The sequence below is a fragment of the Drosophila subpulchrella genome, unplaced genomic scaffold (genome assembly GCF_014743375.2).
Source record: "Drosophila subpulchrella strain 33 F10 #4 breed RU33 unplaced genomic scaffold, RU_Dsub_v1.1 Primary Assembly Seq59, whole genome shotgun sequence".
NCBI classification, from domain to species: domain Eukaryota; kingdom Metazoa; phylum Arthropoda; class Insecta; order Diptera; family Drosophilidae; genus Drosophila; species Drosophila subpulchrella.
In genome coordinates, this window is record NW_023665695.1 from 176,027 (window position 1) to 201,700 (window position 25,674).

Consider the following 25,674-nt stretch of genomic DNA (forward strand, 5'->3'; position numbering starts at 1 on the left):
ATGATCTATCAATGCTACGTTAGGTGAATGAATACCTTCTCCATCGAGTGAAATCTCAATTTGCCGTTTGCTTTCTTCTATATCAAATTCATTATTATTCATCGGATTTTTATCTTTCGTTGGCTCATAAGCAGCTTTCGGTTCTGCAAAATCACCTCTGTCTTCTACCAGAATAGGGTTGACTTCCGTATCAGATGAGGTTTCTTTATCGAGAAAACCTGTGATTACATACAAAAGCCTTGTGCCTTGGGCCAACGGTCTATAAGGTCCTAGTTCAAGAAGTTCACCGGCTATTACACGAGCAAATACTTCAACCCCTAAGGTCAGGTCAGTGGGTCCAGTTTGCCGAAAGTCAGGATCTGCTAACGGCAGTCCCTCGGGAATATTAAGATCGGTTGCAATCGGTACTGACGGTTGGTCTGTAATGTTTGCGGGCATAAGAAATACCTCTAATAGTGTTTCAAACCCTGATGTTTTGATCTGATTGCTGTTGATATTTTTCCTCCGATTCCAGATATTTCAATCGGTGAACAATTTCTTAAGAGATAGCAGATCTGCCATCCTCCTTGAGATAAGATTCACCTGTGATCCACCATCTATTACAGCGCGACATGTTTGTAGGTGACCCGTTGGCCCTTGTAATGATACCTTGGCGGTCGCGAGTAGAGTATATCCTCTAGGGTTGCAATGGTTACTGCGCCGGCCACTGGATTGCTAGTCGGTCCTTGGTGTAACAGTGAATGATGCCGTTGCTGGCAGACTCGACAAGTGGCTGGTGGTGGTGGTGATCCACAGTTTTCAACCTTATGAGCTGTAGATAAACAATTTGTGCATGCTCCTACTTGAAAAATGGCTTGGCGCCGTGTTTTGGGGTCCATTTCCTGGAAACGGCTGCATGCTCTAAGATGATGTGGTCCTAGATGACAAATCTTACAGCTCTCTTCGTTGTGAACTGACTGATAGCGGAGTGTTGCTGTAGGTTGAGCGCTTATCGTCTCCAGCATGCAAGCGTGCCGCTCAATAAACGTCAGTACACTCCTTAACATTGGAATTTCCGTTGGTGCAACTGCTGAATTTTCCAGTGCAGACTGCTGGTCTAGTTTTCTTCTGATAATAAAACACAGGAGTGGATCCCAGGAGTACTTTTTAAGAGTACTCATTGAGTTTTTGATAGTGTCTTGTAAATCCCTTAGTTGGCGCGAGGAGCCGTCTGTAGGCTTATAGTCAACCATTTTTGCTATAGCGGCGAATACTATTACCTTTCCGTTCTGGTACCTGGCCTTCAATCGCAACCAGGTGTCGTCATAGCCACCCTGTGAGAAGGCTGTATCTGTCAAGACGTTCCTCGCTTCACCACGAAGCGAGCTCTGTAGAATAAGTAGTTTTTGACTGGCCGAATATGGTTTATTATGGATAAATTCCACAAAGAGATCATGGAAACGTGGCCAGTCTAGATACTCGCCGTTGAACTCCGGAATGCTAATTGGCGGAAGTGCCAAGTTTAGGCTCATTGGCGCGTCGTTTTCTCGAAGCAGGTTCATTTCGTATTCCTCGTATAATGTGTGGAATTGAGCTAGCTCTGCTTCTGCCAGAGCTGCGGCCCCAGGTGTGCTGTCCAATTCATCGTGGGCTTGCCTCAGTAACGCCCAATGGAGATCCAGGTGCCTTTGTAGGGCTGGGGTGATGGTTGGGGCGTTCGAGGCTAATGTTAATGTTGACTCCATTTCGTTGCATCTTCTCTGCAACTGTCGGATCACCGTGTCAATTGGGGAACCTCCCTTGACTTGATCTCTTGTTGTGATCTTGATGTTGCCCGAAGTTCGTCTGGGGGCCTTCGGAAGCCCGCTTCCAGTCGGCATGTTGTCCAGAAAGATATTCTGATATTTTTCGACCAGCTCCTTAAGTGCTACTAGTCGTGAAGAGTACTCACTTCCAGTGGGTAATGCCGCTTACTGGACTTCTTCATCTAGGTCGCAAACCTGTTGCCAGAGATCGTTTAACTGAGTTAGTTTAGCGGAATAATAGCCGTCTCGGTGGCGTCGGTCGACAGAATCCCTGCAATTATTCTTAATGAGCTGTTGGATTTTCCCTTGCAGCTCGTTTTGGGTGTCTAGTAATCGATTGCGTAAATCGTTTCTTGTGTAACTTGTTTCCTTTATGAATAAAGTAGACATGTTGTGTGTCTTGGAAACAAAGAATCCTGTGAATCCGGATAAAGCTATGTGTTCTGTGAAGCTGGATGAAGCTGAGTATCATGTGAAGCTGGATGAAGCTGAGTATCCTGTGAAGCTGGATAGAGCTGACGATCCTGTGAGGCTGGATGGAGCTGGGTATCCTGTGAAGCTGGATGAAGCTGAGTATCCTGTGAAGCTGGATAAAGCTGAGTATCCTGTGAAGCTGGATGAAGCTGACGTTCCTGTGACGCTGGACGAAGAAGCGTATCCTGTGAAGCTGGATGAAGCTGACGTTCTTGTGACGCTGGACCAAGAAGCGTATCCTGTGAAGCTGGATGAAGCTGTGAGTCCTCTGAAGATGGATTAAGCTGAGTTCCTGTGACGCTGGAAGAAGAAGCGTATCCTGTGAAGCTGGATAAAGCTAACGATCCTGTGACGCTGGAAGACGAAGCGTATCCTGTGAAGCTGGATTAAGCTGAGTTCCTCTGACGCTCGAAAAAGAAGAGTATCCTGTGAAGCTGGATGAAGCTGTGAGTCCTGTGAAGCTGGATTAAGCGGAAGATCCTGTGAAGCTGGATAAAGCATACGATCCTGTGACGCTGGATGACGAAGCGATCCTGTGAAGCTGGATTAAGCCGAGTTCCTGTGACTCTGGAAGAAGAAGCGTATCCTGTGAAGCTGGCTGAAGCTAAGGTTTCCAGGGCGGGTGGATGTAGTGAACTTAACGGGTCTTCTCACCGGTTAGAAGTTCAGCCTTTGGTGGGAAGGGGGTTGCTTGAGTGTGATCCTTTGTTGGTAAAGGATCACGTCGGGGTCACCAATGTTTGTGCCTAACCGAAGTAGACACTTCTGGGTCACACCGCGGGACAAGGGGGTAATGAGCACTTGTCGCTGGCACGGGGACGTTTTGCTGGCAGGACGATCGCGTCGCGGCAATGGTAACGATGGTTACTGCGATGCCGGACCAGAGGCGATGCTGAGCTGCGCTGAGGTTGAGCAGACGTGGTTAGCTGCTAGTTGAGATAGTGTATTACGAGCCCTATTCCCAGAGGTAGGAAGTAGAACCGCGGAGTTATGAGGTGCGTTGATAACTGATTTATTCTTTATTTGATACATGCTTATATACTACTTGGAACACGGAAGATTAGTGTAATGATTAGTGAAACAAGCTATATTCTAAAGTAGGTCAGGGAATTATGCTTATGGTAGCAGTTTGCGTAGTTGGCGCGGCTGACATTGCAATATGTGCTGACTGCATTGGCGAGTCAGTGTGCCGTTAAGTCGGTGAGACGGTGAGTTAGTGAGACATATAATATGCTGATCAGCAGTTCTCATCTACAATGAGTGCTACTGAGCGCCTGGTACTGTTCCCAACTTGGCTACTGCTTGATTTGTTGGGTGTGGTCATGTTGAGTACCTTTGGGTACGAACATTTTCATTAATACCTAGCATTTCGAATCAAAGAATTCAGTGTCATCATCAGTTTGTTTATACGGTTTATACCCCTTGAATTCACTCGTCTTCGTTGAAAGTTGGTCGTGCATCGAGATGGTCCGTGCAACTCATTGACGAGTTCTCGGTTAATCATATTCTTCGAATAGGCTAAAAGGCACACGTTCTAACTCAATTGTGGTTTTTTCGGTAATGATATCGGTTTTGTTACTTATTTAAATATATAGTCCTCAATGCTTTTAATCTTTTCCATAAATTTGATAAAAATTTGGTCTGCGCTGTCTGCCGTCTTATTGTACAATTCAAATTTATTTTCTAAGCTTGAAATTTTCGTGAGTCGACGATTAATATTTTGAGTTATAATTTTTCTTAAATCTTCTTCCATATTTCCGATGTTCTCATCAGTATACTGTTGCGGTGCTAGATCATCGTTGTCTTAAGGTTTAGTTCAGTTTTTGATACGTTTAACTTGAACATTTAGATTAACGTCCTCATCGATAAACAATCCCTCAGTAGACAGAACACGTCTTTTCAAATTTTCTGATCGTTTCTTATCAACAGAAAAATGTCCAATCTCGTCTACAGACATGATGTTTATAAATAACACTTCCCAGCTATACCCCTTATAATATAATGTTTTTCTCACGCAATTCCTCTAATATTGAAAAAATTTCATTATTGTGACTGGTGTTTCCCGCTGTTTTTGATGATACCAAAATTTCCTATCCTTCAACTAATTTATTTACATCAATGAATTCCAATATACATATGATAGTTTGGTTTTGATTTCTGAAGAGTCATGTAACCAAAACCTGTTTTTGAGAGAAGTGGAAGGTACATAGATCAAATAAAGACAGGACAAAACATAGATCAACAAAACTAAAGCAAATGAGCTAAGATTTTAATTTTTAATGCAGGGATAGATGATGAGGAACAAATTTAATGATACAGGGTGTTATAATTATTAAAAAGAACGCGATAGGGCTCGTGCTGACTAAAATTAGATGTACATCGTGGAAAGATAATATGTTAGTAACTACTAATTAGTCTAACAGGAACATTGAAAGTTAGGTGGCTTACCAAATCTACGGAATCAATATCGCCTCTGATAAGATTGTTCATAAAACTAGTACCAAGCATGGTTATACCATTTACTAGACTAGGCAAATTAATCAATAGCAATCTACTCGAATAGTACTTGATTCCAGTTCAAACCACGTAATGCAAAAAGAAGAAATTGTTTCTGTACGAACTCTATACGGTCAATGTGCACTTGATACTGAGGACTCCAAACGGAAGAACAGAGGTAAATAATATGTATATATATGGAATATTTGTATATGTATACGTATGTCAATATTTGATAGTGGTCTATTGGGTAGCAGAGAAATTAGTTTTTTCGCTTCTTAATTCCTTTCCCCTTACTATAGGGCTTAGGAAAGAAACCATAACACTTTCTATAGGATTTGAGATATAATCCTTATTCTACAGCAACACTTTCAATTTTCCTGTTGTGACGTTTCTTCTCCTCCATATCTTCTTTAGCCATTCTCACCATTTAGCCATTATTAATTGTTTTGCAATTGCTGCACTACCACTTGCTAAACTACCAAGAGCGCTGAGGGCTGTCAAGATCGGCACGATTGGTAGAAAACCTCCAATTTTGGGTACATTGATTACACGAGGTATTTAAACATTTTTCTTCGAACTCATTGATTGATGAATTGATTTACGTGCAACTTTAATTTCACTCATAATGTTTTTGTTTTTTTAATGTCTAAGTAGCAACATTAATAACAGTCGAAAAGTTTGTCTTCTTCATTTTATTCTTCATTATCTTTATCCTCCCCTTATTTTCCGTTTTGTTCAATCCCATCCCAAATGTTTTCTTGGTTATCATTCTATTTGTAACAAAGTATGCTTCTGCTTTTTCACCAAGAATGCTATCTGGTGCGTAGACACGCGACCAGGCTTTGTCAATCAATATGGAGTCTGCCCTATGTCCTTCACTAAAGGCCTTGTTTTGAGAATATACAATATCGTGCTCTTTGCAAGCTTCATCCAATGGGCTTATTCCTTGATCACCGCGTTCCTAGCGATTCTGTAACTTTGTACCCGGTCCACAAAAATTATATTCCGGAATATAGGCATCAAGCGGTAATCTATTGATTAACTTATCGACAAGACCATCGTCGTGTTTACAATTCAAAATACGACCAAAGCGATTATAAAAACGTTTCCCCATTTTGTTGATGTTTAATCATCAAAGAATTCTCATTGAATGAAGTACATTAGAAAAAATTAGTTACAAATATTAACGATCAAAACGAAAGAAAAATCTACATTTTTTGATGCAAAAAGTTTCTTCAGACAAAAATAATAGTAACTGCAAAAAGAATTTTGCTAAGCAAAAATTATTTTGCTTATATTTTTTATGATTTTTTGAAAATGCTTAGAAACATGCATTTGAGCCATATTTTTCTCTTTTTCATACAAATTTTGTCCGACATTGCCACCTTCAAAAAATCATAAAAAATATAAGCAAAATTATTTTTGAAAAATTATTTTTGCAGTTACTATTATTTTTGTCTGAAGAAACTTTTTGCATCAAAAAATTTAAGTTTTCAAGTCGAGGAAAAATGTTCAAAAAGGACATTTTCACACAAATTCGTCCTTTTCAATAAGTACTGAATGGGTTCAGAAATGTATTGTATCATTCAAACGGCATTTTAATTACCTTTCCATTGATGCCAAAGTTAACAAGATGTAAGTTCAAATTATGAGTATATTTAACTTTTTTTTGTGAAAATACTTTTGACCACCCTTGTATAGATTTACGCCATTAAGTTTATATACCCTAGCCTCTAACTTAGTTGATGATCAATTGAATTCTGTAAAGCCATTTTTCAGTAATGATATAGAATTTCGACTAATGCGTAAGAAGAAAAATTATTGAGAATAATATTTAAAAACTGATGTATTCATTTTAACTGACATTTTTGAAAATTTCCGAATAGATATGTATAGATTTATTCAAAATAGCATTCGAGGTGGTTTAGTTCAATGTTGTCATAGATATACAAAAGCAAATAATAAACATTTTTAGTTAGTAATCAGATTATGATTCCTCGAAGGAGTCTTAACTTTTAATGTATGCGGATGCGAATAACTTGTATGGTTGGGCAATGTTACAACCTTTACCGTATAAAGATTTTAAGTAGATGACTACCACGGAAATAATCAATTTTGATATTCATAAAATTCCAATTGGAAGCAAGTGCGGTTATTTCATGGAAGTTGTCCTAATATATCCGTACCGTTTACATGATCTTCATAATGATCTTCCATTTTGTCCGTCAAATCGTCTGGCCTCAACAGAGGATAAGGTAAACAACTTAATTTCTGACCTGAGAAATAAGAAAAAGTACGTAACACATTATGGGAATTTGCAACAATGTTTACAGAATGGCTTAGTACTGGAAAAGATCCTTAGAGGAGTTCAGTTCCTACAAAAGCCTTGGTTGAAGAATTACATTGATCTTAATACTTTACATTGGCAAAATGCAAACAACAAATTTGAAAAAGATTTTTTTAATTTAATGAATAAATCTGTTTACGGAAAAGCAGCTTGTTAGTACATGGGAAGCTCTGGAAAAGCACATTGTGCCAAAACTTTAATTTCAAAATCCAATTTTATAAGATATATATAATTTTATAGATAATTTCTATGCAATTCAAATGTAAAAATTGTCCGTTCTATTTAACAAGCCAATGAACTTAGGACTTGCAGTATTAGACTTATCGAAATGGAAAATGTATCATTTTCACTATTGATATGTGAACCCAAAATTTCAGGAAATGTTACTTTAAAATTATATGGTTACTTATTCATTTATCTATACAATAAAACTTGAAGATTCTTATAAAGACATTCGCAATGATCTTGAAGCATAATTTGTTCCATCGGACTATTTAGACGAAAGAATTAATTTGTATAACTTCAAAAGAGTTACCAAAAAAGGACTTTAGGGTTTTTCAATGATTAGCTCAACGGTAAACTCATGACAGAATTAGTAAGTTGAATCTTTACATAATAAAGCAATGGGGCTGAGCTCACGAAATCTTATAATTGAACATTATGAAAACGGATTATTATCTGGAACCCTTCTATATGGTAATAAAACAATGTTCAGATCAAAAGCACACAAAATAACTACAATTAAAGTTAATAAAAAATTCTTTGTGGTAAAGATAACAAAAGAAAACGTAATGTTACCGAAACACCATTTTTAAAGTTAAGCATGGTACGACATCAATTAAACATCAGAGAGTAGTCGAAAAAGATATTTTAGAAAATGTTGAATGGTTAAAATCTAAATTATTTTGCTTGGGTGAGAGATACAAAATAATTATGTGAACGAAGAAGAATAATAAGATAAGCCTTAAATTTCAATAGGAACATATTAAAAAATAACTATTGTATAAATCAGTTGAATTGGAGATGTTTTATTATGATCGAGACTTTTGAAAATATAAATAAAAATTATTTTGAGTTTGTAAAAAGTGTATTTATTATTTTTAATTTTATTTAAGTAAACATTGTACAAAAATATTATTAAAAAACTTAATATAAGATAGGGTAAAAAAAAAAATTAATACAAATTGGTTAAATAAATCATTTGTAACATTACAAAATGTCTTTCTTATTTATCCAGCTAGTCTTTGAAAACCTCAGCCACTTAACCAAAACTTTTTTTCCTTTTCGCCTTAGAACTTTTTTTTATAGAATCCGCCCTGAATCGGGCTACCATCTAAGTCTTCAAGTACGTATGTTTTAGGGTATGTATTCTTCACCTTTCTAATTTGAAGGATTTCAGTTGCATAGTTTGGTGTATACCCTTTCTGAAAGACATGTTTATATTTAATAATTCGAACATGGCCCCCCTTACGGAATTAACTTGCAACAAATATTTTTACGTGATTATAGGATGTTTGTAATATTTGTTTTTCATTGGAAGAATTGACATTACCTGGACTCATTTTTATTGTTCTATGCACTCTATTGTTATATTTATTAATTAATTTCTTATACAGGGGTGGTCAAAAGTAATTTCAAAAAACAAAAGTTAAGTATACTCATAATTTGAACTTACTTCTTGTAAACTTTAGCATCAATGGAAATGTAATTTAAATGTCGTTTGAATAATACAATAGTTTTCTTAACCCATTCAGTACTTATGGAAAAGGACGAAATTGTGTGAAAATCTACTTTTTAAATTTTTTTCCTCGTCTTGATAACTTAAATTTTTTGATGCAAAAAGTTTCTTCAGACAAAAATAATAGTAACTGCAAAAAGAATTTTTCAAAAACCATTTTTATTATATTTTTTATGATTTTTTGAAAATGTTTAGAAACATGAATTTCAGCCATATTTTTCTTTTTTTCATACAAATTTTTTTCGACATTGTCACCTTCAAAAAATCATTAAAAATATAAGCAAAATGAGTTTTGATAAATTATTTTTGCAGTTACTATTATTTTTGTTTGAAAAAACTTATTGCATCCAAAAATTTAAGTTTTCAAGTCGAGGAAAAAAGTTTAAAAAGTAGATTTTCACACAAATTCGTCCTTTTCCATAAGTACTGAATGGATTAAGAAAAGTATTGTATCATTCAAACGTCATTTAAATTACCTTTCCATTGATGACAAAGTAAACAAGAAGTAAGTTCAAATTATGAATATATTAAAATTTTTTTTTATGAAAATACTTTTGACCACCCCTGTACATATCAATCCACCTATATTTTTCATCGAAACTAAAGTCACGAAACATTAATTCTTTAAGAGTTCTATTGAAACGTTCAACTATTGATACTTTTAGAGTACTGAAGGTTTAACAATGATTTATTCTTTAACTTTTCTGTTTGTGCCTAACCGAAGTACACACTTTTGGGTCACACCGCGTGACAAGGGGGTAATGAGCACTGGTAACGATGGTTACTGCGATGCCGGACCACAGGCGATGCTGAGCTGCGCTGAGGTTGAGCTAACGTGGTTAGCTGCTAGTTGAGATAGTGTATTACGAGCCCTATTCCCAGAGGTAGGAAGTAGAACCGCGGAGTTATGAGGTGCGTTGATAACTGATTTATTCTTCATTTGATACATGCTTATATACTACTATTAGTGTAATGATTAGTGAAATAAGTTATATTCTAAAGTATTATTATTATTATTATTTATTATTTATTGTTTTAGGCTCCCTAACGCTACAAGTTTTAAAACTTATAAATTACAGCGCTAGTCACAACTGGTAAACATATTTAAATTTAGACAAAATTGGTTCTTAAATCTAATGACATACATTGTTACATTTATTGTTGAACATTTAGATAAATAGAAATGAAGTTAAATCAAAATTAAAAAACTAAGGAAAAGGTTTTGGGGATAAGTCGCAATGTTAAAATAGGATAATATACCTTATAGTAGACTAGAACTGCTATTTTTTAGGTGTGAGAGAAGTTTTGTCTTAAATAGTGTTGCGCTCCTAGTTTCTTTTATGTAGTTGGGAAGCTCGTTCCACGTTCTAATCGCATTTATAAAAAATTGTCTATTTGAAAGCAGAAACCTGTGTCGGATGCAGATAATATTCTTTGTTCTTGTAGATCTGGAGAATTGTAATTTTTCAAATAAGTACGATGGCTCCCTGGTGTATATAACTTTGTGTAAAAAGATTATTGTTCTACTTTTCATATAATCTGCCAAGCTTATATCAAATATCTTGTAAGAAAATTGAGTTACATGGTCAGATCTATGCAAATTAAATATAAAACGCGCAATACTGTTGTATGCTATTTTCAGCTTATGTTGACTTGCTACATCACAATTTGCATAGATCTCTAGACCATAAAAGAGTGTGGGTATTATACAAGACTTGGCAATTAGAAGACGCACACTAACAGGTAAGGAACATTTAACTAGTGACAAGGATCTTATTAGTCCGTATGTTTTGCCTACAGCTTTGTTTACGTGGTCATTCCAGTTCAAGGTTCTATTAAATGTGATACCCAAATTATTGGCGGTTTCCACGTACTCAATTGGTGTTTTGTTAATCATCAAGGGGAACAGTTCAATATTGCATAATTTCTTCTTAAAAATGATTAAGCACTTTGATTTCAATGGATTGATGGCTAGACCGTTGTTTTTTGCCCATTCATTTACTCTTTCAAGCTCCATTTTACAAATATCTAAACACTCACTAATTCTGTTTAAGGGACGACTAACATACATCTGAACATCATCAGCATATAAATGGACATTACATTTCGACAGCACAGAAGGAAGATCATTTATATAAAGTGTGAATAATAGTGGTCCAAGAACCGAACCCTGGGGTACACCACGCTTCAGATAGGCAAACGAAGAACAAATATTTGACGATACAACATATTGACGACGATTTTTAAGATACGAACACAAAAGTTTGACGGCAGTATTGGAGAAGAAATACTGATTTTTGAGTTTTGAGCACAGGATATCATGATTTACTGTGTCGAACGCTTTGCTGTAGTCCAGCAATAGTAAGAAGGTGACATACGAGTTGTCCGTATGTTGACGTATATCTTCGGTTATTTCTAAGATGGCCGAAGTGCAGCTACGATTTTTTCTAAATCCAGATTGATGGTCATTTAAGAGGCTATTGACAGATATAAAATTATTTATTTGTGATGCGACAATATTTTCAAACACCTTCGAGAGGTACGGAAGAATAGATATCGGCCGATATTCTCTGTTTGATTTTGGTATTGGGATAATTTTGGCGGTTTTCCAGCAATCAGGGAACGTAGACGTGGTAGGAGCCGTGTTAAATGTGTGCGTAAGGTATGGGATAAGTTTAGGAAGTAGAATTTTTATAAATTTAGGATGAATATCGTCAGGTCCAATTGCGTTAGACTTAATTTTAAGAATATTATCTAAAACATCACATTGGTCAACACACATAAATCTAAACCTAGTATCACAGATGTTTTCAGGTACTGAATTCAGGTACGTGTTGGTTGTGACCTCTGGAACTTGGCATTCTGCCAATTTAAGGTTGAGTTCATCTATGTCAACATCTAGTTCCTGTGATGTCTTTTGTTTACCTATCCCTAGAGTTTTAATCTGTTTCCATGTTTGACTCGAAGATGTTGAGTTTTTAAATTTTTGGCTAAAATAGTTTGATTTTGCAGAGTCGATTAGTTTGGTAACCGTTTTCCTCAGAGATACAAACATGCTGTGGTGTTGCGGTGTTTTGTATCTTTTCCACTTCTGGTATGCTTCATTTCGTTTTATAATTGCCAATTTTATATTATTAGTAAACCATGGTTTTTCGGACGGTCGAATTGTTTTACTTTTAACTGGGACAAAACTATCGTATAAGTGACTAATATTATGTTGTAGAAGTTTAAGTTGACGATCGACTGTTGGAAGACTGTAAATATTGTTCCATACACACAGGTCAAATGCTTCGTTCAACAGTATGTAATTAATAATATTAAAATCACGATAAAATATTGTATGGTCCGTGTAGTTTAGGTCAAAGTTGTAGGTCAGGTATATAAGGTCATGTTTTGAAAAGGACGGAACGATTAGCTGATCATACAAACATATTTTATTAACATCACTCACAAAAAACAAATCTAATAATGTGTTACGTGTTCTGCTGAAGTGGGTTGGAAATGAAAGATTCACTGGTTTCAGACCTAGCGATTCCATGTTGCTGGTAAGGTGAGATTCCCTCAGAATATCACTATTAAGATCGCCTGCAAGGATTACATCAGTGAAGTTTACTGTAATGTCTGTCAGAATATTGATTAAATCATCATAGTTTGTGTTGCGATGCGGACGATAAATGCAGCCAATTAACAGATTTTTCTCAATAATCGGGTTTTGTATTTCAAGAAAAATATATTCTATTGCACTGTTTATTGTGTGTTGGCAAATAATTTTGGCTTTTAATTTTTTGTTTACATATATAGCAACTCCTCCCCCATGACTAACACGATCAGAACGGTACACATTATATCCATCACACGATATTAGCACATCACATAGACTCTGGACAAACCATGTTTCAGACACGCATATAACATCAATTTCCGAATTTACAAACATGTACCTAAACTCTTCAATTTTCTTTGGCAGGCTTTGGGCATTAATATGACAAATCTTGAGACCAGGTCTCTGCTTTGCCAGGATGCACAGAAGGGCACGACTATTTGCTGTTGAATTATTAAAGTTTTCTTCCATTGTGAATAGTTTTAAATTTCAAAATAAAAAAACAAGGACTGCACACCAGACAAAAAATTAGGCAGACTACTAAATTAACAATGCGACTGATCCTAAACATATGAATAACAAGAGATAAAGATATTAAACTAATTGGAAATCCTAATATAGAGATAAAAAATATTTTAATTACGAAATGAATTATTCTCTAAAGCGGCATCTCTGCTTGAGTTGATTTCGCCCACATCACTACTCAGATCAGAAAGCTCATTGGAGCTTTGCACGTAGTAAGCCTCTCCTCCGTCTATAGGCTTAACAAATACGTCTCCACGGCGAGTAAAGACGGCCGCTACGCGCTTTTGTTTTTTGAGGCGCATGGCATGCTTAAAAATTTCGTAATTTGTTTTCGTTAATTGTTCGTTTAAGTATATAAATGCCGGCGAGTCAAAACCGATCAGCTGTAAGCTCAGCTGCGATTTGGTTGTTTGTCGGTGCACTCCAATCGCCCGCAGCAGCACAGCTTTTTCGCGCACGTGATCCATTTTTATTATTATTATTGGGTCAACAAGTGAGTTTCTTTGGCGCGGTCGGACTCGAAAAATAGACCTAACTCGCGGAGGAGGGGTCAGGTGTAGTGAGAAACAAAGTCGATTGAAAAGGGTGTTTAAATTTTCGCCCTCGACGTGCGGTACACCATGCCAGCGCAGGTTGCATGCAACATCCGCGACCTCCTGTGCATTGCACTTTGCTGCCAGTTGAGCATCTAGTTCACACACTTGTTGTTTCAGTGTATTCACCTCTTTTGCCTCGGTTTCCAGCTCTCGCACTCGTTTCGTAAGGTTGTGTATTTCGGTGTTCATTGCATCGAATTTAGCCTGTAGAGTGTTGAGAAAGCGGGCCTCGCTCTCTCGATACTCTCTACCCAGTGACTCCCTTTGCTCCGCAAATTTATCGTCGATCAGCTGCAACAGTTCCATGTTGATTTCCTTCCGTTGACTCGTGAATTTTTCATCAATTTGTTGCAGCAATTGTGTGTCCGACGTGCGAGCTACCTTGATTTCGGTACTCGACTTTTCACTCCTTAGTCGCTTTGATGCATTCATACTGTTGTTGTTTTGATCAATTTTGAGTTTGAGTGATTTGTGTAATTGTATAAGTTATTGATTTGAGTGTGTTTTCGGTAGTTTTCAGTCTTTGTGCACTGCAGTATATGTGTGTGAATGTTTCCTTTCTTTTATCTTTACACTTTCGACCAAAAGTGGCGCGGCTGACATTGCAATATGTGCTGACTGCATTGGCGAGTCAGTGTGCCGTTAAGTCGCTGAGACGGTGAGTTCGTGAGACATATAATATGCTGATCAGCAGTTCTCATCTGCAATGAGTGCTACTGAGCGCCTGGTACTGTTCCCAACTTGGCTACTGCTTGATTTGATGGGTGTGGTCATGTTGAGTACCTTCGGGTACGAACATTCTCACCCCCCATTGAGGGGTACCCTCAATTAAGGCGTGATGATGGTCAGCCCTTGGCCGAATTGTATAGAAAGCACCTAACAAATCATTGACCGAGGAGGATCCTTCCGTCAGATCTTCTTGACGCTGCTTAACACTCCCCTTTGCGATACAATTGCCATTACCGTGGGGACTGAAATTGTGCCCTCGTAAAACTTGATCATTTGGCACGTCTATGGTGTGTGGACCATCTGCAACAAAACTAAGATACTTCTTTGTTAAGTTTAGAAATGTTGAACAAAAGTCAGACTTCTTGTAGGTTTTAAATTGATGAGAAGTCGGTTCTATATTAATTGGTTTTTCTCTTGCAGTATAAAGGTCAGTCAGCTTCAATGAACCATTATATGTATCGGTTAATTCTCGATCGGACGAGTCAGTGTCGCTAGTTTTTGATTGGCTATATATATCTTCAGGCTCTATCAATGCTACGTTAGGTGAATGAATACCTTCTCCATCGAGTGAAATCTCAATTTGCCGTTTGCTTTCTTCTATATCAAATTCATTATTATTCATCGGATTTTTATCTTTCGTTGGCTCATAAGCAGCTTTCGGTTCTGCAAAATCACCTCTGTCTTCTACCAGAATAGGGTTGACTTCCGTATCAGATGAGGTTTCTTTATCGAGAAAACCTGTGATTACATACAAAAGCCTTGTGCCTTGGGCCAACGGTCTATTAGGTCCTAGTTCAAGAAGTTCACCGGCTATTACACGAGCAAATACTTCAACCCCTAAGGTCAGGTCAGTGGGTCCAGTTTGCCGAAAGTCAGGATCTGCTAACGGCAGTCCCTCGGGAATATTAAGATCGGTTGCAATCGGTACTGACGGTTGGTCTGTAATGTTTGCGGGCATAAGAAATACCTCTAATAGTGTTTCAAACCCTGATGTACATGATGAGAGCTTTAGTTTTGATCTGATTGCTGTTGATATTTTTCCTCCGATTCCAGATATTTCAATCGGTGAACAATTTCTTAAGAGATAGCAGATCTGCCATCCTCCTTGAGATAAGATTCACCTGTGATCCACCATCTATTACAGCGCGACATGTTTGTAGGTGACCCGTTGGCCCTTGTAATGATACCTTGGCGGTCGCGAGTAGAGTTATCCTCTAGGGTTGCAATGGTTACTGCGCCGGCCACTGGATTGCTAGTCGGTCCTTGGTGTAACAGTGAATGATGCCGTTGCTGGCAGACTCGACAAATGGCTGGTGGTGGTGGTGATCCACAGTTTTCAACCTTATGAGCTGTAGATAAACAATTTGTGCATGCTCCTACTTGAAAAATGGCTTGGCGCCGTGTTTTGGGGTCCATTTCCTGGAAACGGCTGCATGCTCTAAGATGATGTGGTCCTAGATGACAAATCTTACAGCTCTCTTCGTTGTGAACTGACTGATAGCGGAGTGTTGCTGTAGGTTGAGCGCTTATCGTCTCCAGCATGCAAGCGGGCCGCTCAATAAACGTCAGTACACTCCTTAACATTGGAATTTCCGTTGGTGCAACTGCTGAATTTTCCAGTGCAGACTGCTGGTCTAGTTTTCTTCTGATAATAAAACACAGGAGTGGATCCCAGGAGTACTTTTTAAGAGTACTCATTGAGTTTTTGATAGTGTCTTGTAAATCCCTTAGTTGGCGCGAGGAGCCGTCTGTAGGCTTATAGTCAACCATTTTTGCTATAGCGGCGAATACTATTATCTTTCCGTTCTGGTACCTGGCCTTCAATCGCAACCAGGTGTCGTCATAGCCACCCTGTGAGAAGGCTGTATCTGTCAAGACGTTCCTCGCTTCACCACAAAGCGAGCTCTGTAGAATAAGTAGTTTTTGACTGGCCGAATATGGTTTATTATGGATAAATTCCACAAAGAGATCATGGAAACGTGGCCAGTCTAGATACTCGCCGTTGAACTCCGGAATGCTAATTGGCGGAAGTGCCAAGTTTAGGCTCATTGGCGCGTCGTTTTCTCGAAGCAGGTTCATTTCGTATTCCTCGTATAATGTGTGGAATTGAGCTAGCTCTGCTTCTGCCAGAGCTGCGGCCCCAGGTGTGCTGTCCAATTCATCGTGGGCTTGCCTCAGTAACGCCCAATGGAGATCCAGGTGCCTTTGTAGGGCTGGGGTGATGGTTGGGGCGTTCGAGGCTAATGTTAATGTTGACTCCATTTCGTTTCATCTTCTCTGCAACTGTCGGATCACCGTGTCAATTGGGGAACCTCCCTTGACTTGATCTCTTGTTGTGATCTTGATGTTGCCCGAAGTTCGTCTGGGGGCCTTCGGAAGCCCGCTTCCAGTCGGCATGTTGTCCAGAAAGATATTCTGATATTTTTCGACCAGCTCCTTAAGTGCTACTAGTCGTGAAGAGTACTCACTTCCAGTGGGTAATGCCGCTTACTGGACTTCTTCATCTAGGTCGCAAACCTGTTGCCAGAGATCGTTTAACTGAGTTAGTTTAGCGGAATAATAGCCGTCTCGGTGGCGTCGGTCGACAGAATCCCTGCAATTATTCTTAATGAGCTGTTGGATTTTCCCTTGCAGCTCGTTTTGGGTGTCTAGTAATCGATTGCGTAAATCGTTTCTTGTGTAACTTGTTTCCTTTATGAATAAAGTAGACATGTTGTGTGTCTTGGAAACAAAGAATCCTGTGAAGCCGTATAAAGCTATGTGTTCTGTGAAGCTGGATGAAGCTGAGTATCATGTGAAGCTGGATGAAGCTGAGTATCCTGTGAAGCTGGATAGAGCTGACGATCCTGTGAGGCTGGATGGAGCTGGGTATCCTGTGAAGCTGGATGAAGCTGAGTATCCTGTGAAGCTGGATAAAGCTGAGTATCCTGTGAAGCTGGATGAAGCTGACGTTCCTGTGACGCTGGACGAAGAAGCGTATCCTGTGAAGCTGGATGAAGCTGACGTTCTTGTGACGCTGGACGAAGAAGCGTATCCTGTGAAGCTGGATGAAGCTGTGAGTCCTCTGAAGATGGATTAAGCTGAGTTCCTGTGACGCTGGAAGAAGAAGCGTATCCTGTGAAGCTGGATAAAGCTAACGATCCTGTGACGCTGGAAGACGAAGCGTATCCTGTGAAGCTGGATTAAGCTGAGTTCCTCTGACGCTCGAAAAAGAAGAGTATCCTGTGAAGCTGGATGAAGCTGTGAGTCCTGTGAAGCTGGATTAAGCGGAAGATCCTGTGAAGCTGGATAAAGCATACGATCCTGTGACGCTGGATGACGAAGCGATCCTGTGAAGCTGGATTAAGCCGAGTTCCTGTGACTCTGGAAGAAGAAGCGTATCCTGTGAAGCTGGCTGAAGCTAAGGTTTCCAGGGCGGGTGGATGTAGTGAACTTAACGGGTCTTCTCACCGGTTAGAAGTTCAGCCTTTGGTGGGAAGGGGGTTGCTTGAGTGTGATCCTTTGTTGGTAAAGGATCACGTCGGGGTCACCAATGTTTGTGCCTAACCGAAGTAGACACTTCTGGGTCACACCGCGGGACAAGGGGGTAATGAGCACTTGTCGCGTCGCGGCAATGGTAACGATGGTTACTGCGATGCCGGACCAGAGGCGATGCTGAGCTGCGCTGAGGTTGAGCAGACGTGGTTAGCTGCTAGTTGAGATAGTGTATTACGAGCCCTATTCCCAGAGGTAGGAAGTAGAACCGCGGAGTTATGAGGTGCGTTGATAACTGATTTATTCTTCATTTGATACATACTTATATACTACTTGGAACACGGAAGATTAGTGTAATGATTAGTGAAACAAGCTATATTCTAAAGTAGGTCAGGGAATTATGCTTATGGTAGCAGTTTGCGTAGTTGGCGCGGCTGACATTGCAATATGTGCTGACTGCATTGGCGAGTCAGTGTGCCGTTAAGTCGGTGAGGCGGTGAGTTAGTGAGACATATAATATGCTGATCAGCAGTTCTCATCTACAATGAGTGCTACTGAGCGCCTGGTACTGTTCCCAACTTGGCTACTGCTTGATTTGTTGGGTGTGGTCATGTTGAGTACCTTTGGGTACGAACATTTTCATTAATACCTAGCATTTCGAATCAAAGAATTCAGTGTCATCATCAGTTTGTTTATACGGCTTATACCCCTTGAATTCACTCGTCTTCGTTGAAAGTTGGTCGTGCATCGAGATGGTCCGTGCAACTCATTGACGAGTTCTCGGTTAACCATATTCTTCGAATAGGCTAAAAGGCACACGTTCTAACTCAATTGTGGTTTTTTCGGTAATGATATCGGTTTTGTTACTTATTTAAATATATAGTCCTCAATGCTTTTAATCTTTTCCATAAATTTGATAAAAATTTGGTCTGCGCTGTCTGCCGTCTTATTGTACAATTCAATTTTATTGAAATTTTCGTGAGTCGACGATTAATATTTTGAGTTATAATTTTTCTTAAATCTTCTTCCATATTTCCGATGTTCTCATCAGTATACTGTTGCGGTGCTAGATCATCGTTGTCTTAAGGTTTAGTTCAGTTTTTGATACGTTTAACTTGAACATTTAGATTAACGTCCTCATCGATAAACAATCCCTCAGTAGACATAACACGTCTTTTCAAATTTTCTGATCGTTCCTTATCAACAGAAAAATGTCCAATCTCGTCTACAGACATGATGTTTATAAATAACACTTCCCAGTTATACCCCTTATAATGTAATGTTTTTCTCACGCAATTCCTCTAATATTGAAAAAATTTCATTATTGTGACTGGTGTTTCCCGCTGCTTTTGATGATACCAAAATTTCCTATCCTTCAACTAATTTATTTACATCAATGAATTCCAATATACATATGATAGTTTGGTTTTGATTTCTGAAGAGTCATGTAACCAAAACCTGTTTTTGAGAGAAGTGGAAGGTACATAGATCAAATAAAGACAGGACAAAACATAGATCAACAAAACTAAAGCAAATGAGCTAAGATTTTAATTTTTAATGCAGGGATAGATGATGAGGAACAAATTTAATGATACAGGGTGTTATAATTATTAAAAAGAACGCGATAGGGCTCGTGCTGACTAAAATTAGATGTACATCGTGGAAAGATAATATGTTAGTAACTACTAATTAGTCTAACAGGAACATTGAAAGTTAGGTGGCTTACCAAATCTACGGAATCAATATCGCCTCTGATAAGATTGTTCATAAAACTAGTACCAAGCATGGTTATACCATTTACTAGACTAGGCAAATTAATCAATAGCAATCTACTCGAATAGTACTTGATTCCAGTTCAAACCACGTAATGCAAAAAGAAGAAATTGTTTCTGTACGAACTCTATACGGTCAATGTGCACTTGATACTGAGGACTCCAAACGGAAGAACAGAGGTAAATAATATGTATATATATGGAATATTTGTATATGTATACGTATGTCAATATTTGATAGTGGTCTATTGGGTAGCAGAGAAATTAGTTTTTTCGCTTCTTAATTCCTTTCCCCTTACTATAGGGCTTAGGAAAGAAACCATAACACTTTCTATAGGATTTGAGATATAATCCTTATTCTACAGCAACACTTTCAATTTTCCTGTTGTGACGTTTCTTCTCCTCCATATTTTCTTTAGCCATTCTCACCATTTAGCCATTATTAATTGTTTTTGCAATTGCTGCACTACCACTTGCTAAACTACCAAGAGCGCTGAGGGCTGTCAAGATCGGCACGATTGGTAGAAAACCTCCAATTTTGGGTACATTGATTACACGAGGTATTTAAACATTTTTCTTCGAACTCATTGATTGATGAATTGATTTACGTGCAACTTTAATTTCACTCATAATGTTTTTGTTTTTTTAATGTCTAAGTAGCAACATTAATAACAGTCGAAAAGTTTGTCTTCTTCATTTTATTCTTCATTATCTTTATCCTCCCCTTATTTTCCGTTTTGTTCAATCCCATCCCAAATGTTTTCTTGGTTATCATTCTATTTGTAACAAAGTATGCTTCTGCTTTTTCACCAAGAATGCTATCTGGTGCGTAGACACGCGACCAGGCTTTGTCAATCAATATGGAGTCTGCCCTATGTCCTTCACTAAAGGCCTTGTTTTGAGAATATACAATATCGTGCTCTTTGCAAGCTTCATCCAATGGGCTTATTCCTTGATCACCGCGTTCCTAGCGATTCTGTAACTTTGTACCCGGTCCACAAAAATTATATCCCGGAATATAGGCATCAAGCGGTAATCTATTGATTAACTTATCGACAAGACCATCGTCGTGTTTACAATTCAAAATACGACCAAAGCGATTATAAAAACGTTTCCCCATTTTGTTGATGTTTAATCATCAAAGAATTCTCATTGAATGAAGTACATTAGAAAAAATTAGTTACAAATATTAACGATCAAAACGAAAGAAAAATCTACATTTTTTGATGCAAAAAGTTTCTTCAGACAAAAATAATAGTAACTGCAAAAAGAATTTTGCTAAGCAAAAATTATTTTGCTTATATTTTTTATGATTTTTTGAAAATGCTTAGAAACATGCATTTGAGCCATATTTTTCTCTTTTTCATACAAATTTTGTCCGACATTGCCACCTTCAAAAAATCATAAAAAATATAAGCAAAATTATTTTTGAAAAATTATTTTTGCAGTTACTATTATTTTTGTCTGAAGAAACTTTTTGCATCAAAAAATTTAAGTTTTCAAGTCGAGGAAAAATGTTCAGAAAGGACATTTTCACACAAATTCGTCCTTTTCAATAAGTACTGAATGGGTTCAGAAATGTATTGTATCATTCAAACGGCATTTTAATTACCTTTCCATTGATGCCAAAGTTAACAAGATGTAAGTTCAAATTATGAGTATATTAAACTTTTTTTTGTGAAAATACTTTTGACCACCCTTGTATAGATTTACGCCATTAAGTTTATATACTCTAGCCTCTAACTTAGTTGATGATCAATTGAATTCTGTAAAGCCATTTTTCAGTAATGATATAGAATTTCGACTAATGCGTAAGAAGAAAAATTATTGAGAATAATATTTAAAAACTGATGTATTCATTTTAACTGACATTTTTGAAAATTTCCGAATAGATATGTATAGATTTATTCAAAATAGCATTCGAGGTGGTTTAGTTCAATGTTGTCATAGATATACAAAAGCAAATAATAAACATTTTTAGTTAGTAATCAGATTATGATTCCTCGAAGGAGTCTTAACTTTTAATGTATGCGGATGCGAATAACTTGTATGGTTGGGCAATGTTACAACCTTTACCGTATAAAGATTTTAAGTAGATGACTACCACGGAAATAATCAATTTTGATATTCATAAAATTCCAATTGGAAGCAAGTGCGGTTATTTCATGGAAGTTGTCTTAATATATCCGTACCGTTTACATGATCTTCATAATGATCTTCCATTTTGTCCGTCAAATCGTCTGGCCTCAACAGAGGATAAGGTAAACAACTTAATTTCTGACCTGAGAAATAAGAAAAAGTACGTAACACATTATGGGAATTTGCAACAATGTTTACAGAATGGCTTAGTACTGGAAAAGATCCTTAGAGGAGTTCAGTTCCTACAAAAGCCTTGGTTGAAGAATTACATTGATCTTAATACTTTACATAGGCAAAATGCAAACAACAAATTTGAAAAAGATTTTTTTAATTTAATGAATAAATCTGTTTACGGAAAAACAACGGAAGATCCTGAGCGCATGGTCGATATTAAGCTTGTTAGTACATGGGAAGCTCTGGAAAAGCACATTGTGCCAAAACTTTAATTTCAAAATCCAATTTTATAAGATATATATAATTTTATAGATAATTTCTATGCAATTCAAATGTAAAAATTGTCCGTTCTATTTAACAAGCCAATGAACTTAGGACTTGCAGTATTAGACTTATCGAAATGGAAAATGTATCATTTTCACTATTGATATGTGAACCCAAAATTTCAGGAAATGTTACTTTAAAATTATATGGTTACTTATTCATTTATCTATACAATAAAACTTGAAGATTCTTATAAAGACATTCGCAATGATCTTGAAGCATAATTTGTTCCATCGGACTATTTAGACGAAAGAATTAATTTGTATAACTTCAAAAGAGTTACCAAAAAAGGACTTTAGGGTTTTTCAATGATTAGCTCAACGGTAAACTCATGACAGAATTAGTAAGTTGAATCTTTACATAATAAAGCAATGGGGCTGAGCTCACGAAATCTTATAATTGAACATTATGAAAACGGATTATTATCTGGAACCCTTCTATATGGTAATAAAACAATGTTCAGATCAAAAGCACACAAAATAACTACAATTAAAGTTAATAAAAAATTCTTTGTGGTAAAGATAACAAAAGAAAACGTAATGTTACCGAAACACCATTTTTAAAGTTAAGCATGGTACGACATCAATTAAACATCAGAGAGTAGTCGAAAAAGATATTTTAGAAAATGTTGAATGGTTAAAATCTAAATTATTTTGCTTGGGTGAGAGATACAAAATAATTATGTGAACGAAGAAGAATAATAAGATAAGCCTTAAATTTCAATAGGAACATATTAAAAAATAACTATTGTATAAATCAGTTGAATTGGAGATGTTTTATTATGATCGAGACTTTTGAAAATATAAATAAAAATTATTTTGAGTTTGTAAAAAGTGTATTTATTATTTTTAATTTTATTTAAGTAAACATTGTACAAAAATATTATTAAAAAACTTAATATAAGATAGGGTAAAAAAAAAAATTAATACAAATTGGTTAAATAAATCATTTGTAACATTACAAAATGTCTTTCTTATTTATCCAGCTAGTCTTTGAAAACCTCAGCCACTTAACCAAAACTTTTTTTCCTTTTCGCCTTAGAACTTTTTTTTATAGAATCCGCCCTGAATCGGACTACCATCTAAGTCTTCAAGTACGTATGTTTTAGGGTATGTATTCTTCACCTTTCTAATTTGAAGGATTTCAGTTGCATAGTTTGGTGTATACCCTTTCTGAAAGACATGTTTATATTTAATAATTCGAACATGGCCCCCCTTACGGAATTAACTTGCAACAAATATTTTTACGTGATTATAGGATGTTTGTAATATTTGTTTTTCATTGGAAGAATTGACATTACCTGGACTCATTTTTATTGTTCTATGCACTCTATTATTATATTTATTAATTAATTTCTTATACAGGGGTGGTCAAAAGTAATTTCAAAAAACAAAAGTTAAGTATACTCATAATTTGAACTTACTTCTTGTAAACTTTAGCATCAATGGAAATTAAATTTAAATGTCGTTTGAATAATACAATAGTTTTCTTAACCCATTCAGTACTTATGGAAAAGGACGAAATTGTGTGAAAATCTACTTTTTAAATTTTTTTCCTCGTCTTGATAACTTAAATTTTTTGATGCAAAAAGTTTCTTCAGACAAAAATAATAGTAACTGCAAAAAGAATTTTTCAAAAACCATTTTTATTATATTTTTTATGATTTTTTGAAAATGTTTAGAAACATGAATTTCAGCCATATTTTTCTTTTTTTCATACAAATTTTTTTCGACATTGTCACCTTCAAAAAATCATTAAAAATATAAGCAAAATGAGTTTTGAAAAATTCTTTTTGCAGTTACTATTATTTTTGTTTGAAAAAACTTTTTGCATCCAAAAATTTAAGTTTTCAAGTCGGGGAAAAAAGTTTAAAAAGTAGATTTTCACACAAATTCGTCCTTTTCCATAAGTACTGAATGGATTAAGAAAAGTATTGTATCATTCAAACGTCATTTAAATTACCTTTCCATTGATGACAAAGTAAACAAGAAGTAAGTTCAAATTATGAATATATTTAAATTTTTTTTTATGAAAATACTTTTGACCACCCCTGTACATATCAATCCACCTATATTTTTCATCGAAACTAAAGTCACGCCACATTAATTCTTTAAGAGTTCTATTGAAACGTTCAACTATTGATACTTTTAGAGTACTGAAGGTTTAACAATGATTTATTCTTTAACTTTTCTGTTTGTGCCTAACCAAGGTACACACTTTTGGGTCACACCGCGTGACAAGGGGGTAATGAGCACTGGTAACGATGGTTACTGCGATGCCGGACCACAGGCGATGCTGAGCTGCGCTGAGGTTGAGCTAACGTGGTTAGCTGCTAGTTGAGATAGTGTATTACGAGCCCTATTCCCAGAGGTAGGAAGTAGAACCGCGGAGTTATGAGGTGCGTTGATAACTGATTTATTCTTCATTTGATACATGCTTATATACTACTATTAGTGTAATGATTAGTGAAATAAGTTATATTCTAAAGTATTATTATTATTATTATTTATTATTTATTGTTTTAGGCTTCCTAACGCTACAAGTTTTAAAACTTATAAATTACAGCGCTAGTCACAACTGGTAAACATATTTAAATTTAGACAAAATTGGTTCTTAAATCTAATGACATACATTGTTACATTTATTGTTGAACATTTAGATAAATAGAAATGAAGTTAAATCAAAATTAAAAAACTAAGGAAAAGGTTTTGGGGATAAGTCGCAATGTTAAAATAGGATAATATACCTTATAGTAGACTAGAACTGCTATTTTTTAGGTGTGAGAGAAGTTTTGTCTTAAATAGTGTTGCGCTCCTAGTTTCTTTTATGTAGTTGGGAAGCTCGTTCCACGTTCTAATCGCATTTATAAAAAATTGTCTATTTGAAAGCAGAAACCTGTGTCGGATGCAGATAATATTCTTTGTTCTTGTAGATCTGGAGAATTGTAATTTTTCAAATAAGTACGATGGCTCCCTGGTGTATATAACTTTGTGTAAAAAGATTATTGTTCTACTTTTCATATAATCTGCCAAGCTTATATCAAATATCTTGTAAGAAAATTGAGTTACATGGTCAGATCTATGCAAATTAAATATAAAACGCGCAATACTGTTGTATGCTATTTTCAGCTTATGTTGACTTGCTACATCACAATTTGCATAGATCTCTAGACCATAAAAGAGTGTGGGTATTATACAAGACTTGGCAATTAGAAGACGCACACTAACAGGTAAGGAACATTTAACTAGTGACAAGGATCTTATTAGTCCGTATGTTTTGCCTACAGCTTTGTTTACGTGGTCATTCCAGTTCAAGGTTCTATTAAATGTGATACCCAAATTATTGGCGGTTTCCACGTACTCAATTGGTGTTTTGTTAATCATCAAGGGGAACAGTTCAATATTGCATAATTTCTTCTTAAAAATGATTAAGCACTTTGATTTCAATGGATTGATGGCTAGACCGTTGTTTTTTGCCCATTCATTTACTCTTTCAAGC

At 36.5% G+C, this 25,674-nt stretch overlaps 1 protein-coding gene across 2 annotated transcripts in view; it reads left to right on the plus strand.

The window, feature by feature from the left end:
• LOC119562550 overlaps window positions 1-25,674 on the plus strand; it is a 184,526-nt gene that overhangs the window by 135,176 nt on the left and 23,676 nt on the right. Inside the window, exon 1 of one of the 2 annotated variants that reach the window (XM_037875754.1) lies at window positions 25,332-25,405. The exons of the other annotated variant lie outside the window; for it this stretch is intronic. The gene's annotated coding sequence lies outside the window, so the exon portion shown is untranslated. Of the gene's footprint in view, window positions 1-25,331; window positions 25,406-25,674 lie in introns of those variants that run through there. 2 annotated transcript variants of the gene reach the window in all.